This window comes from Corvus moneduloides, chromosome 2, assembly GCF_009650955.1.
Source record: "Corvus moneduloides isolate bCorMon1 chromosome 2, bCorMon1.pri, whole genome shotgun sequence".
NCBI classification, from domain to species: domain Eukaryota; kingdom Metazoa; phylum Chordata; class Aves; order Passeriformes; family Corvidae; genus Corvus; species Corvus moneduloides.
Window position 1 is genome coordinate 25596534 of NC_045477.1, and position 15222 is coordinate 25611755.

At 40.7% G+C, this 15222-nt stretch overlaps 1 protein-coding gene across 7 annotated transcripts in view; it reads left to right on the plus strand.

Moving 5' to 3' along the window:
- Nucleotides 1-15222, plus strand: part of ZBTB20 (zinc finger and BTB domain containing 20) — a 501190-nt gene that overhangs the window by 311073 nt on the left and 174895 nt on the right. For all 7 annotated transcript variants that reach the window (XM_032098516.1, XM_032098514.1, XM_032098519.1 and 4 more), the window contains one exon: nucleotides 1787-1887. The gene's annotated coding sequence lies outside the window, so the exon portion shown is untranslated. The remainder of the gene's footprint in view (nucleotides 1-1786; nucleotides 1888-15222) is intronic.

The following is a 15222-nucleotide window of genomic DNA, read 5'->3' on the forward strand; positions in this document are numbered from 1 at the left end:
GAGGAAAAGACACTGTTGCTGCTGTAGTGCTGAAAGCCATCAAAAACACGTGTTGCAGCAGGCTGTGCACAAAGTACAGTGAGAGACGGTTCCTGCCCTGGAGAGGGGAGGGTCTATGTAGGCAGAAAAGCTGGAGCAGAAGGAACATCACAGTGAATGGATGCACTGTGCCTATGATTCTGCAAGAGGACTGTGGCAGATCCAGTCCACTGGCCTTGGCATTGACCTTCCCCTGGCTGAGGCCAGTGGTGGTAGCCTTTGTAGCTGTGGCCAGGCGTTTTTCATCAGAATGATTTTTCAGTGGAAATTCTTTTTTCTTGAAATGAAAATTTTCTTGTGGAATAACTGTTTTACCCAAGAAAAGTCAAATTAATATTTGCCAACTGCTGGTTCTAAAATACTCTTTACTCTTTTTTTCCCCCTCCTTTTCCAGGTAGTTGAAGAAAAAAATTCTAGTTTGGTTATCTGAGAAGTGTATTTTTGTGGAAAGACCTTCTCATGAGGAAGAAAGACCCATTTGGCTGATTCTTCCAACTCAGGAATAGAACATTTTGGGGCCCCTTTCCCTCAAGTGATTATATCATCATGATAAGATACTTCCATTTTCTCTTCAGCCCAGTCTTTCTTAGTATAGATGATTTAATACATTTTAATTATGAGGGTCTCATTTTCCATAGGCAAATTAATGTATCCTGAAAGGATTTTACCAGGGCAAAGCAAAGTTCTTGCTGGTCATTAGGGTTCCACTTTTCTGTGCACTAGTGAATGTGGGCCCATTTGGATGTCTCAAATGCTGATGTATTAAAGTCATTCTCATTACATCTATGTCTGTGGAGAAGTACTGACTTTCATTTTCTTGCTTTAATCCGAAAAGCATAGATTCACTGACTGTTCTCTTAATGGTTGTTGAGAGTTGCTTTGAAGAACCCTTATTTTATGAAAAGGCATTGAGACTTCTGTCACTGAGTAGAGTAAGCATCTCTAGACAGTCTTTACCTACTCTTGACTACTATTTTGAAGATGTGCATCCCCAATTATCTGTGAAACAGTATTGAAATATGCTTCCTTGGTTCTGGGAAGCTTGCTTTAGATGACTGCTCTCTATTATTTGTAGTATTCCGTAGCCTACACTTGTCCTCGGGAAACGATGGCATCAGTCGAACATATTGGGTGTGATTTTTCAAAGTATGCAGTTACCCACATTCAGTTCCTTCTGCATTCAGTGTGTGTTAACACCACCTTCAACAAAGGCAGAGTTAGGCCTATGCAGAAGGCTTTAAAAACTGAAAAATGAAACCCACCTCTTGCACCCTGGGCTATTTGCAGGGAAGAACATATGTTGTGAGTGCTTTGGCTGCTTTTCAGGGTGTTTGTTAAAGGTGCTTAGACTCTTCTCTGAGTAATGCAGTAGTTAATTTTGATGCTATGATAGATTTGTTTCTTTTATGTTGTCCCTTCAAGTTTATCATGTAAAGGTATTTTATCTCCTGGAACTAAATGTAAACAAAAATTCTGTGTATCAAATAAAATAAAAAAAAAAAAAAAAACAAAACCCAAAAAATAAAACAAACTCCCCCCCCAACCTCTTAGATTAAACTGTTCCAAGGTTTTGTTTATTTTTTTCCTTATACTAAAGCCAGTACTTTTTATTTTGTTTTCCTCAGATGTAGTCATTAAGTACAGTTTCTTGTTTATGTAAAACTTACAGTTTTATTTTCCTTTTTTCTTCTCTCCCTTTTCTGTTCCCTTTCCTGACATCTGCGTCGCATGTTGATGTCAAGAGCAGCAGTGGTTGGCAGTTTTCCTCAGCTTTGCAAGAGAGAGAGAGATTTGGTTGGAATGAAACCTTGCTCTACGTACAACCTGCTTGAGATGCAGCATTGAAAGGTATAATCTCATTTTCTGTCTTGAAATCAGAGATGAAAACCACAAACAGGTAGAAATCTTGGTGCCAAACCACCTGTTGAGTCACAGCCGAAAAGCCTTTGGCAATACTTTACTCACTGTGTCCAATTGGAAGACTTACATGGCTGATTCCCACAGTATCTGTCTGTACCTGCGAGTTTGGTAAAGAGGTTAATTCATTTGAGAAGGTTGGGATTGAAATTTAGTTAGAGTTAGCATGGCAAAGAATCTTCTGCTATTAGTCTTTCTTTTTGCCTAGAGTAGCATTCATCACTCGTATAACTCGGTTCAGCATTGAAAATACCAATCCTGAAGTCACATGCTGTGTATTAGAGAGCAAAATGAGATTTGTTGAAACAGCCTTGTGTGGAGTCCAGATCTGCAATAGCATGATATCTTAGAGGTCAGAATTGAGGTGACTGGATGAAACTGTGAAGACAAAAGTTGTGAAATATCCTGCCAGCAGCATCAGTACTTCATCTTTTGAGGGTATTACAATTCAGAAAATCACTTGAAATCAAGTTAAAATGCTGTCCTTGGACTGCTATACATACGCTCCCTGTGACATACGCCTTACAGAAACAGCCACTGTGTGTTAATATGGCATTAGAATTTTGGACTCCACCCACAAAAATTAAAAATGTTCTTCAAATAAGAGTGATGTAGGATGCTGACACATTTAAGCCCGTATGTTCTTGGACTTGTGTCCCCCAGTGCATGAGAGAACTAGAAATCCCAGTATTTTTCTTATTTCCTGTAAAGCCACGCTGGTAAAGTAGTAGAATGTAAGTGATGGCAGGCTGGCAGGGTTTGGACCATGAATAGCTGAACAGTAGAGCCATATTTTATACTTTTACATGCTCTTGTGTGTTCTGTTCTGTTAGTGGTACTAGTTGACTTCCATGGGCTTGCACAAGCATAATTTAGAACAGATTTGGGCCACGCTATTTATATTTGTGCAGATTGCTTCATGTTTGTGAAGCAGTTATTTCCTGTGGATCTGTAGCATTGTCCAGTGTTGCGAAATGCTTTCATATGTATATATGACTGGTTAAAACATGAAATGTGTTTTGAAGCAACATGGCAAAAAGCAGTAAAATCTGCACAGTAACTGAGCTTTGCTTGGCTGTCCGTATAATGTCCAATTAATGCGGTTACTGTGCTCTGAAGTCTCTCCAAGAATAAGAATAATGAATAAGACATGCTGTGGCCTTCTAAAAGATGCAGTTTTTCCCTGAATTTTCTAAAGTTTTCTGTTACAGATGCCACAATGACATGAGGACAGTGTAATCTGTATCTTTAGTAGCAGTAACAATGCCGGGTGTGAAGTATATCCCCAAAATCTGAAGGTGTGAATTCTAACCCATCAGCGAGCTGTGTGAGAATTCTATAGAGTAAAACCTAATTCTGTGCTGAAGAGGAACACTGTGAACACCCAGCATAAAACAGAAGATGTTCTGTTCTCTACTGCACTATCTTGAGCCAAACTTGGGATCTAAAAGCCAAGCGAGGTTCTTTCATCACCAGTCATAAAGATGCTGTAAGTCAGATTGTCCCCTCAGGCTATATTTTGACAATGTAGTAAATTGAGCTTTGGGAACTTTCTACCAGATCGAGAACTCTGTCACCTCAAAATGCAAAGCACGGATCCATTATAAATTCTCTGATGCAGTTTTTAAAATATATTTTGATGTGTTGACTTTTACCAGCAAGCTCTGTGCCTTATCTGATACCTTTTATTCCTTGCTGCTAACATTAACACTTGCAAGGGCTGGCAGAAATGGCATCTCATGCCCTCATGTGATCCAGGTGAAATCTGTACTGTGGAGTTATCCATTGATGCAGTCTGTTAAAGTTTCAGTGATAAAGCACCATCAGCTCAGTTACGTCCCCGCATTTTGTTGTCTTTCTATTCTTCCCTTAGTCCTGGAAGGTGGCACAGGCATCAGGAAGTACGAAATTTGATCTACATTACAAATGGAATCAGAAAATGTCTTGGATTTTGCATACGTGTATCAACACTTCCAATCCAGTGAACTGTGTTGAGAAGAGTGAAAAAACCTAAGTGCTGTTTCTTGCACAAAATGAAGACAGGGAGCTACAGGGAGAGTACATGGGCAAATTCCTTTTTTCCTAAACTCTAGAGAAACTAATGAACAGGCAAACCTTCAGAGTTTTGATTTGAGGATGAGTTTGGCCGGTATTAAAATTCGTCTAAAATTCTTATTGTTTCCTTCTGCCATCCTCCCCTTTGCTTTTCTCTGTTGTGTGATGAATGTATCATGTCCACATCTTGTGACTGTAACTTTGTGTTTAAAGCCACATTAGCACAATGAATGTCTTTACTAAATTATATTTCATAATTCTTCCAGGGAGTTTGCTGTTTGAAAAGGCAGAGCTGCTTGCAAAATCTTCAGTTTCAGAAATGTTTTGTACTTGAATGTATATGGTTTCCTTGACCTTGGTGGGCCAAAATGATTCTCAATATGAGGATCTTGGTCTCCTTGAAAGAAGAATAGGGGAAGAGGAGGGAAGAACTTTATAGTGAGATTTTTGATACTGCTGTGTTTAAAACTTAGTTTCCTGGAGTTTTGAGAAGTTTTCAGGTTTTTTTCCTTCCCTCTCTGACCTAATTAATTTTCAGGGATATCCCCAGGGATGTAATTTATAAGACAAATGAATTACACTAAAAGTTTCTGTCATGGTATAAGCCCCCTTGTTTAGGGTAAATTTAATATGTTTCTGTATTCTTTCCATCTATAAATACTGATCTACCAGTGACAGTCTGTTTTCTTTATTTTTTGGAAAATTTTGTTGTCAGTGTTGAAAATACTAAAAAGATGGAAATTAAAAAGGAGAAACATTAGTGTAATTCAGCTGTGGCTAGCAAAAACCTTCTGAAGTGGTATTAGCAGAGAGGTAGGGCTCTTTGCTTTGACTTTTTTGTCTTTAAAAATAGATTTTTGTACAAAAGAGTCAAATAATAATTAGTATAAAAGCCTACTCAACAGTTTTCCGCTTACTGTAAAATAAATAACATTCACCCTCAAGAAAGGATTTTTAGGAAGGAAGAGCACATACCAGTTGTATTGCTCTGTTCAGGGCTGTCCCAACTGCAGTGTTTGTATTAGTGAAGCTGCTTAACCTTTTGAAGCCCATGGATCTTTGTGCTATCTTTTCATGCAACCTTTTTTTAATATTCATGCAACCTACTGACTTCAGCAAGATAGCACACACATTAAAACATTTACCTTGGGCTTCCAAGGCTGTGCATTCTTTCCTGAAAGATTAAGGAGGCACAAGGGATAACTGCTGCTCCTGGTGAAAGCAGTAGGCGTTTTGAGAGCAGGAGCAAGTTTGCTGTAAATTCAGGCCATAATACGAGTTTGGAATTTACTTGGATTCCAAAATTTTCCAGTAGCATTGCAGCTAGGTCCTTATTCCTGAGGTTGGATAGTGACGCTGACTTTCCTTTTCACAGAGAATGAAATGCAGAAAATAGCTTAAATGGGGATAAAACAAAGTATGGTGCATCTTTCTCAGCTTTTGTTTTGGTTAGATGGAATAATCCAAGGAAGAGAACTTAGTTTGTAAAACCGTAGTAAACATAGCAAAACACATTCCAACATCAGTTCAGCAGAGTATCCAAGCCAGTGTTTAGAGCTCAGCTTGTGCCCCAGAGCCTCTGCCTGGCATGGGCTTTTTGACCCCACCATGGCCAGGTTCCAGCTGCTCACCCCCACCCTGTGCAGGATTTGGGGAGGATCTTTCCGTAAGTGTGAGGAACTGCCTGGGAAATTTGCCTCAGGAGATGATAGCAGGGAAAGGGTGTTGTGCAGGGAGAGTATTTTGAAACACTGGATGCACTTTTTTTAGTTTTCTATTTCCATCCTGTGTTCCCGGCTTTTCTAAAGGAATCCTAAGTAATTTTAAAACAGAATTACTTCACTAGCAGTTGTGTGGCCCTCATGAATATAACAAAGCCTGACACTCCCTGTCTCGCTTTTTCTTGAGGTGCTTAACCATCTTACAGCATTTTAAAAATCATCCTTCTACATCCAGATAGCACTGTCTGTAGTTAAATATAAGGTTCAGAGGTAAATATAAAATAGTTATTTATTATAGGTCTGCATTAACTCTGCCTTTTTTTTTTTTGAGATGACAAGTTATTTTCTTTTCCTTACACAAATTATAGCAAACACAGTGCTATCCCACAGTCCCCAGCTTCAGTTTTAAAATGGATCAAGTTTAGGTTCTGACATAATTGGCAGAGTACCATCGTTTTTCTACCCCTCCCTCAATCTGGGCCATAATTGTGGATATCCTGTGGACTGCAGCCCAGAGACTGCCAGTGCTGGGAGCATACGGAAGGGAAGAGATGATGGCAATAGCTCTGTAGCTTGACCTGACATTTGCATTGTTTCTTAGTCACTCAGTGTGATGAGGGGAGCAGAGGGTTTGGCATGAACTGTAAGGAACAGGCCATGATTTGGAGGAGCAGTCTCCCCTACCCGGCTCAGATGTTATTAGTAGGTGCTGTTTGCACTTCAAAACATATAGTACAAAGAAGGGGTATTTTAAATAAAGAGAAAGAAAGCAAATAGATAGAGAAAGTCGTACTCTAGGTAATTCCACTGCTTGCAATGAAGTTTCACTGGGGATAGATACTGACCCCATAAAATCCCTGGGTCACAGACAGCCTTATGACAGACCCTGATAGCTTTGTGAAGACAGATTATGTCAAGCCCTCAAATTTGGAAACATAGCAATTCCTCTGTAGTAAGATTGCAAATGAACACCCATTTGGAGATTGCCAACATTATCACAGTTTGTCAGGGTGATCTCACAGCCCACAAAGCGCCGTAAGAGATTGCTTTACAAGTTCTGAAAGATTAGAGCGTTGAAGTATTTGACACTGGAATGATGCTTTGATGCCTGGCTTTGTCAGTCAGCCAGACAAATAAATAATATCCAGTGTTTTTATTAGTGTAAAGCATAACAGGTAATAAAAATGTGTGGAGAGACACTTTCTTGTTGCAGCCACAGGGAGCACAGAAATGTAGGCTGAGAGAGAATGGGATGTGTGAATGTCAAAACCCTCGAACAGGCAGTTGTGTGTCTGTGTGGGTCAGTAACTTATTGCTATTTCAGCAGGTACTAGTTCAAAGCATTAGAATTATTGCATGGCTAAATGAAACAGCAGAAGTATTTGGCAATCTTGGATTTTGGTCATCCAATGAAGCATGAAAACATTTATTCTGGTAAAATAAGGGTGGAGTGTTAAAGACCTGGGCTGCAGAAACCATGGGTTCCTCTCATGAGTTGTGAGAGAGAGTAATGTAGTTGTACATGGAGGAAGTGGCATGGAATAAACAGCAGAAGAGTATAAAATCCAACATTTCTTCACAGCCTGGAATTGTGGAAAAGCTTTCGGGTAATATGGCATGCTCAGATTTTTGTTAAGAGTTTCAGGTCTCTTAAAACTTAAGAGATCAATGTGAGAATAATCTACAAGCATGAAATTGGTGTTTGGGACTTTCTATAACAACTGAACTTCATAGGGTACCGTTCTCCAGATTCCTTCCACATTCAGCCCAGATTTCCACAAAGAATGCCTAGTCTGAAAACCATTTGTGGAGCCTCAGATGAAAACCATTTGCACTCATAAACAGCTCCAAACAAGGCAAATTTGTTAATCTTTGTGCTTTGATACAAAGCATCAGTATGTTTTTGTATATACCAGTCTTCCACCAAAGATGGAACATGGATCTGATTTACGTCAATTTTTAACCTTTAAACTTTCTGGAACAGAAGGTGTAAGATGTGTGTTTGTTGCACTCCTTCATTCTTACAGAGCCATGAAGTTGTAGAAATGTCAGATCAGCTACAAACTTCTGCACCTCTGATGCACCTGTAGTTAGAAGACAATCATCTGCAGTTGTCTCCCACCTGTAGAGTAAATCATAGTTTGTCCTTGACCCTGGAGAGCTTTTGCCCCTATTTCCCTTATTTCTCCACACATAAGGGCAGCAGAGTGCTTACAGGTACCCAGGCATTAGTTAATAACTGCTTACACAAACGTGGAGAAGCTTGGAAGAAAGACCTGGTGTAAGGGCATGGAATTATTATGACTATTATTAACCGAATTCCTAAACCTAGACGATGTATTTGCACATGTAAGTAATTATGATGCACTTCAAGGCATTCTGTTTGTAATGCTTTGTAATGCTTTGCTCTCCATTTCCTACAAATCAAATTACTCAGGGATAGATTTGATTTCCACATCATTTTGAAAATATTTTCTTTTTCTTTTTTTAATTTCCTTTGTATTAATTTTTTTCCAAGTTCAAAACACAACCAACTGTGACTAAATGCATAAACCCAAACAAAAACCCCCTAAAGAATAACAAAATTAAAGACAGCCTAAGATGATATGCAGCAAACAATGTAAATCATACCTAACAAACATGGTTGTAATAATATACCTTATCCATGTCTGATCCACTAATAACAAATACTTATTCAGAGAACAAATAACTCATTCTTCTTCTCTGAGAGAGAAAGAGGCAAGACCCAAATTCAAATTATATCTTACAGTCTAAACAAATATGAAAAATCTGCCAAATCTTCTTATAGAAATCCCAACAATCTTGTGTTTTCTTGGTATCTTTTGGGAATAAGGGGATTGGGAGGAGGGGAAAGAAAGGCCAGCTTTTGCTGGAAATACGTGTCCTGATCCTGTAGCTATTCCATGAGAATTCCTTGGTGCCTTCTGTTGAAAGGTTTCTCTTGCGAATACTGGATTCAAACCAAAACCTTAAAGCGCAGCCTATGGTTATTTTTAATAATTAGGGATTTTCTCCTCCCTTATAAGAAGTTTCTTCAGAGTGTTGGGTTGACTAACAGATTACAAGTGAACTCTGGTCAGTTTATAAAGTTTGGTACAAGAATAAAGACTGTTATTAGACATTAATGAATGCTTTCCTTTCTCGCTCATGTCAAAATAGGCTTTTGACATCTTCACATTTTTCCTTTTTGGTTACATAAACAACTCCTGTTTGGTTAACAGAATAACATTATCCTCCCTGTCCTACACTGTGGCTGTAGCACCATCTTCCCTAGGCCCCTGGTCCCTTCCCTGCTGTGGAGTCAGTCCGGTTTGGTTTAGTCCTGGGCCACAAGTTGCCATCAGTGTGGTAGTTGGCACAAGTGCTTCCCAAAGTGGGAAAAGGCAGATGTTCAGGTGTCTTGCAAGCCATGGCACACCTTACCTGCCACACAGCACATATTTGTTGACTGTGACCAGGTCCTGACTCAGCTGGCTGCAGTGCCAGCTTTGCTGCTTGCTCTATCAGTGTGCGAGGAGCTCTGGCCTCACTGCCTGCTGGAGAGAACTCATGCCTAATGATGTTTAAAGAAGCTGAGTATTTTCCCTCTCATGTTAGACTTTGGGGTAGAAAACAGTTGTCTGTCTCATGTCTCTTCTGTTGCCCTTGTTGCATCTCATGCTCCTCACTCCTTCTCTGTGGGCTGCAGTCCTTGTGGGGAGAAGAAATTCAGTCCTTTGCCTGTATGTGCTGGTGAAATCACTGCCTTGCAGGGGCTCTGTGCTGGGAGGTGTAGCAAGGGGTCTCTTTGTGTCTTTTAATTTTTCCTTGAGGCCTCTTGTCATTCAGCAGCACCCCCAAACTCCTTGCTCCTCTCCCACTGTCCCCGCATGTCTCTTTAGCTGCTGATCTATGCAAAATTCCCCCATGCTACCCCTTGCCTGGGGTGGTCCTGCAGGGCTATTCTCTTTGCCTGAGAGGTTATGGTCATGGATTTTTCAGTTTCTAGGTGATACTTCTAATCACTATTACTGCTTGAAGTTTAAAAGGCACTGTTGGCTGAGTCCAGGCTGCCTCTTGCAAGGACCCACTGTCCAATACATGTAAATGTATTAGGTAATGTGTGCATATCAGAAACAAATGGGAGATGAATAGGACCACTAGAATGATGGGAGGTAATGAAGCATTTTTAGAGCCTTCTGTATGGTATTTGGCATATTTGAACTTCAGTTTAAATTCTATCAACAGCAATTTGCACTTAAAACCAAACCCATAGAAATTTCTCAGCATCATAGCTGAAAAACATGTCTTAAAAGTGTGAGCCAAGCATAGCTGGTGCAGTGTCATGTCCCAGTGTAAGAGATCCCAGATTAGTGCCACTTAAGTTGTTTTGGCTTTTTTATTGAGGACTACCCAATTCCACAATCATGACTTCCAGCAAAGATGTTTTCTTCCCAGATCAAAAATATGAACCTTATTAGCTGGAATGTAAAATGTAAGAGAGAAATGGCTGTATTGGCTGCAGAAACAGAGATCCCAGTTTCAGATACAGACTAGTCCCCTAGCAGTGGGCTAACGGCATTCACCTCCTTTTGAGTACCAGAGAGAAAATCTTAATGCACTTTGTGTGTATTCTCTTTGAGATTCTTATTAAATGTCAGATGCTAGGCATTTTCCCCTATACATCTGTATAAAGTCCTGTCAGGGGAAAGAGGGGTTTGGGAAAAGGGAGGATGTTTATAGAACATGTTCTGAGCAGTAATGCAGGGCAAGTTGACTTCTGTGGTAGTTAGACTTGAGAGGGAAATGGGGTAATGAGAAGTTAATGTATAGGCAGAACCTCAAAGGTCAGAATTAGATTATATTCTTACTTTTTCATAGTAAAGTTACCTGTTTTATGAAGCAGTGTCCTAGGTATTTAGCCTGTAATATTTTCATAAGAATGCATTCCTATTTTCAAAGAGACAAAGAGCCCAGAACATGGTTTAGGGATTGGAGAGAATGTGTATCAATCACATCTGAGTAACTATTCCTTGTACTGAAATGAAAATTAAGTTTATGATACTGGTGTCATTCTTTGATTGAGAGGCATGAAGCTATAGAATTAAGCTTATAGTGCCTGTCATTTAGCTGGGCTTTGCTTTAGTCAAGTTGGCCAAACTATCAGAGAAAATTAGGCTTCTGAATTTAACCTTTTAACCTCTTGTTTCTAGCACTGCAGCACATCACTGCACTGCCCTGTAGCACAAGAACTTCTTAAAGTACTGTTCAGAACTTGAACTGGCAGTGTGCTGGTCCAGAGCTGCACTTTGGCACCCTCAGTAAATCTTTACAGATCAGGGTAGTAATTTAAATGTCTCTTGAGATCTTGTGTCTTGTCATGGTTTTGCATATCTCTCAACCTGTCCATGATTATGGTTGTTTAAATGGTTTTGGATTTTAACCTTGCTGGATCTTCCCTTAAAAGTTCCATTCGTTTAGTCAGCGTGGAGATGGCGCCTCTGCTAGAGCTGCACACGGCTTTGCATTTGTGTCTGCTTTTTGGATTCTCACAGGAGATTTGTTCAAGGAGACTGCATTCATTTTCAGTAGACATATCTCCTGTTGCACAAGGGTAATGTGGAACAGTTAAGGTTGCATTTATTCTGCAAGAGCTGAACTGTAACTCCCACTAGCAGAAGATCAGGATCCATGTAAGTAGGAAGAATTTGCTTATTTGTCGGAAGACTGTGGTGAGGTCTTAAGATACAAGACCTCCTCTGCATCATAGCCCCAAACAGTGCATTGTCACCAGAGGGTGGCAATAGCAGATGTTTGTGAATGGCAAGACCAAGCCTCCAGTATGATCAGGAAAATAATTTTCAGCAGAAATTTCACTTCATTGTGCTGAGGGGAAGTGAAGCACCATTTATTGACACAACTGAGGAGTTTTACATTCTGTTGTGTTATGGATGGAGAAGAATAGTAAAACAGCTTCTACTTGCCATGTTCTCAATGCAACCACCAGTTATAGGGAATTAATTAGTCACGCACAGTACCTTCACAGGGAAGGTAAACTTCTGTAATACATAGCATAGTCATCAAACTCTCTGCATGCACATCTAATCTGTGCAACTGTTTCCTGGGTCATGGTCTGGTGTGAATACAGGTGTACATTATTACTTCCCATAGTTGTGTCAGTGGACAGCAAGAACAGACATACAAAATCTTGGGAAGGCATCAGAGCAAACAGGCACATGTTCTTATCTCTCCATGCAGTCGCCATGTATCAAAAGCACAGGCAGACAATACATCATATGTGAGGGCAAAAAACCCAGACTGCACCCCATGCAGCCATCACACCTTGAAAATAGACATAAAATGTTAAGTCAATATGAATACACAGCTCCTAACAGCTGAATAGAATAGATCACACCACAGCCAGGTACATCTGTTCTCGGCACTAACCATTATCATTAGCTTAAAACACTTAAAATCACTGAGCTTCTTCAGGTCTGGGGACAGATTATAGCAGGAAGAATCTGCTAAATAGATTTAGCAATGTTGCAAGCGGGGACCTTGACTACATTAAAACGATACATTTTGCATCTCAAAGGCTGTAGGCTGTTTTCAGAGGAACAGTCTGAATGAAGAATGACACTAACACTGGATAGCAATTTCTTTATCACTGTTTAAATACGAAGCTTGAAACCCTTGGACAAACAACTGTGCCAAACTGGAAAACAATTTGCCTGTGAAAAATCAGGCTTGCAATGTATGGCAAGTCATCAACCACCCTGTGTTCTTGTCAGACTTCTGCATAGGCTGGACAGACTGAACTGTGGCTGGACTTCAGACTGTGTGGCTGACAGAAAGAATCAAATCTCTCTTCTGCAGGAAAAGAAACAAAAGAAATAGCATACTTCTCCCTGTCTCTCTGTGTTCACATGCTTGTGTCTGACTGCTGTTAAATGTGAGATATGGGTTCTTGCAGAGACTGTCAAGTCCTGAAAGCTCAGAGGAGGTTTCAGACGCAAACAAACAAAAAAGCAGTTTGATGTAAGTACAGCAGTGACTACTAAGGTGGTACTGCTTCTTGTTTAAGACTTGCTCTGAAGGAGCTGATGAAGAAGGTATGTGTCTGGTATGTGAAGGTTCAGTGCCTGTCTCTTCAAAAGAAGTGAAAGTGGAGATAGGGCATAAAGACCATGATAGAAAGAAATGTATGAAATACTATTTTTGATGATGAAGAATGTTTGGAAGATGCAAAAGAGAAAAAAAAAAAGACACATATGTTTTGCACATTAGCTAAAAACAGGTCCAAAGGAAGGTAAAGGTTTAGCCTGTATTCTTATACTTATTGTCAGGAAATTGTTTGAACTGAATGAATGGCCGTGAAGGCCTAATACCTCTGCCAGAACTTCAGTGGGGTTCCATGTATCTTCACCCAGACTAGGAATTCTTCAAGAGCACTCCAGCTATTAAGAGAAAAAGCAATAGCAGGTACACATGGAAGGCCATCCTGGTTTTTAAACAAGCTCACTCTTTTTTGTATCTTAGCAGAGAGCTGAGATCCCATCTTCCACACTATCTTTTCCATATCTCACGCCATTTGGTCTCATGGCACAAATTTCTGAGGCATTAAGCCTAACAGCAGTTCTGTGTTTCCCCACAACAGAACAGGCTGAGTGTGTGAAACCCCCTCCCCCCTTCTGATAAGGTGAAGTGTCTTTGTTTTCACCACCTTGACCCGGAGTTTCTTAAGCTGTTTTTCCTGTGTCTGAAATGCCACATAATCTTCCCTTGCAAGCTCCTGAGAATGCTTCCTGGGGAGGGAATCCTTGCCTTTGGAGTTCTGACATGACCTGCACACAGTGTATGGAGGTCCCTAGAAAACTGCTGTCAACAGCCAGGCTTCTCTGGCACAACCATCCTCTCGGTGCTAAAGGACAATCTGTCACTTGCTTGGGAGGCAGTCTGAACCCGTGCAGTTACATCCCTGAGGAACTGGTGGTTGGTGTATACATTACCACCCCCTGCTTCCCATGGGAAGCGTATTTCTTTTATCATGTCTTCTTAAATATAAATACAGAGCATCAAGCGCATAAAAAAGCCTCTACCAAAACAGGAAACCATATTGCACCCAGTTCTGTCTCTGGAGGAAGGAAGGAGTAATTCATGATAGCTATGTTGCATGGCACACTCAAAGCAATATCCGGATGATGCTCTGGTGGCAGGACCATGGTCAGGAAATCAGGACCGGAGTAGGGCAGGTCACCCTGGCAGTTGGGAAGGACAGCTCATGATGAGAAATAACCCATGGTATATGCCTGTTCATTCAGCCCCAGAATGGGGATAGGTGGAATGTAATCTTTTTAAGAAAAAACAACTAATAAAGTTGCCAAGAACAGATATTTTATAATCTGTGCTAAATCTCTGCTGGAAAACATGAACAGCAATGAAACTGAGAAGACACTAAAAGAAATTCGGGGCAAAGTGCCAGACGCCCAGACGGAAGCAGAATGTGGACCAAAAAGCTTGCGACAATTGGGTAATTATGGTTTATGAATTTCAGCTTTAATCTGTAGTTCAGTGAGTCCTGATTAAATATCTGTTAAACACAATTAAAGTTTGTTTTTGTATTTCACCGTCTTGATCAGAATAATTAGAGACTGCGTGTTTCATGTCAAAAGTAGCAAGAGGAATTTTAGTGAATGAACATCGTTTTTAAAAGCCATTTGTAGCACCAGCTGTTGGCATTATTTTATATTTTAGTGTTATCAGCATAAAGATGGGTCCTCTCAATGCTGAATGCTTTCCAGCAGGGCTAAGATTCCCGGAAAGGCGTGATACAGTCGGAACTGTGCCGGGCCACGGGGCTACGCAGAGAGCCCGGGTGGGACTCTCTTGCTACGATGTGAGACTGTGCACTTAAGCGCTGGAGGGTGAGAAGTGCTGTGAGCAGGTCATGTAGCGCCCAGCCTGCGCTTCTGTGCCAAAGATGTTTGAGATAGCAAGTGCGATGAGTGATAGGAAGGATCATTGGAAAGGGCACGGATCTGATGAGCTGCATTTGGATTCTCTCATCGCAGTGTCTTATCAGAAGCTCCGGGTGTCCCAAGGGTTAGGTGTTAGAGCGTTAGCCCAGAATGATAATTGTGGCAGCGTTACGAGTGCTCTTGGGAAAGAACCCTTAAACTGTGTGGTGGTGCCTTAGCAAAGGCAACAGGCTGCAGTGATGGCCCTATGCAGCTACTGAAAAGGATGGGTTTGCCCATGCCAGCTGCTGCAAGGACTTCATGTGTTTGTCTTCATCAGAAGCAGTTCTGTTTAACCGAGGAGAGCGAGTAAAGTCTACTAAGTTGTTCCTCAGAAGAATAGGAGATAAACAGTGTTGTGGAGGAAAAGCAGGATAGTTTTAAATACAGGGAAGGCACGCTGAGATATAGAGCTCCGTCTACGGAAGCTGGTTTCTTTTTCAAGAACCTGAAATGTATCTGAATGTCACCTG